At 34.6% G+C, this 1345-nt stretch overlaps 1 protein-coding gene across 2 annotated transcripts in view; it reads right to left on the reverse strand.

The window, feature by feature from the left end:
• Positions 1 to 1345, reverse strand: part of LOC109539339 (1-phosphatidylinositol 3-phosphate 5-kinase) — a 26087-nt gene that overhangs the window by 7675 nt on the left and 17067 nt on the right. The window lies entirely within an intron of this gene.

Consider the following 1345-nt stretch of genomic DNA (forward strand, 5'->3'; position numbering starts at 1 on the left):
CTGAAAATTATGTAAAATTTAAGCCCTTTTATCAAAATTTTAATTTTTTCAAGAAATCGACCTCTTCCCTTGGAAAACTTTCGGGCAAAAATCAACATTTCACATGCATTTATAAAGTGTTTGATCAAAAATGAGGATGAAATCGTCGGCTAAAGATCGTGAACGCTCAAAAAATGCTTAAAATATGCCAAAAATCACTAGTATTTCGGATCTCAGACTTCTAGCATGTTTTTCAATGAGTTCGATGCATTCTTTGCGTCGGTGAGCTGAAAATGATGTAAAATTTAAGCCCTTTTAACAAAATTTCAATTTTTTCAAAAAATCGACCTCCACCTATGGAAAACTTTGGGGCAAAAATCAAAATTTCCCATGCGCGTTTTTTGAGCTCAATCGATTCCTTTCGACGCAAGAAGGTCCCAAATATGCATTTATAAAGTGTTTGATCAAAACTGAGGATGAAATCGTCGGTTAAAGGTCGTGAACGCTCAAAAAACGCTTAAAATGTGCCCAAAATGTCTATTATTTCGGATCTGAGACTTCTAGCATGTTTTTCAATGAGTTCGATGCATTCTTTGCGTCGGTGAGCTGAAAATGATGTAAAATGTAAGCCCTTTTATCAAAATTTTAATTTTTTAAAAAAATCGACCTCCACCCTTGGAAAAATTTCGGGCAAAAATCAAAATTTCCCATGCCCGTTTTTTGAGCTCAATCTATTCCTTTCGACGCAAGAAGGTCACAAATATGCATTTATAAAGTGTTTGATCAAAAATGAGGATGAAATCGTCGGATAAAGATCGTGAACGCTCAAAAAATGCTTAAAATATGCCGAAAATTACTAGTATTTCGGATCTGAGACTTCTAGCATGTTTTTCAATGAGTTCGATGCATTCTTTGCATCGGTGAGCTGAAAATGATGTAAAATATAAGCAATTTTATCAAAATTTTTATTTTTTCAAGAAATCGACCTCCACCCTTGGAAAACTTTCGGGCAAAAATCAAAATTTCCATGCGCGTTTTTTAAGCTCAATCGATTCCTTTCGACGCAAGAAGGTCCCAAATATGCATTTATAAAGTGTTTGATCAAAAATGAGGATGAAATCGTCGGCTAAAGATCGTGAACGCTCAAAAAACGCTTAAAATGTCCCGAAAATGACTTGTATTTCGGATCTGAGACTTCTAGCATGTTTTTCAATGAGTTCGATGCATTCTTCGCGTCGGTGAGCTGAAAATGATGTAAAATTTAAGTCATTTTGAGAAAATTTAATTTTTTTCAAAAATCGACCTCCAACCTTGGAAAAATTTCGGGCAAAAATCAAAATTTCACATGCGTGTTTTTTGAGCTCAA

This window comes from Dendroctonus ponderosae, unplaced genomic scaffold, assembly GCF_020466585.1.
Source record: "Dendroctonus ponderosae isolate FM_Combo_2020 unplaced genomic scaffold, Dpon_F_20191213v2 Dpon_F_20191213_9, whole genome shotgun sequence".
NCBI lineage: Eukaryota > Metazoa > Arthropoda > Insecta > Coleoptera > Curculionidae > Dendroctonus > Dendroctonus ponderosae.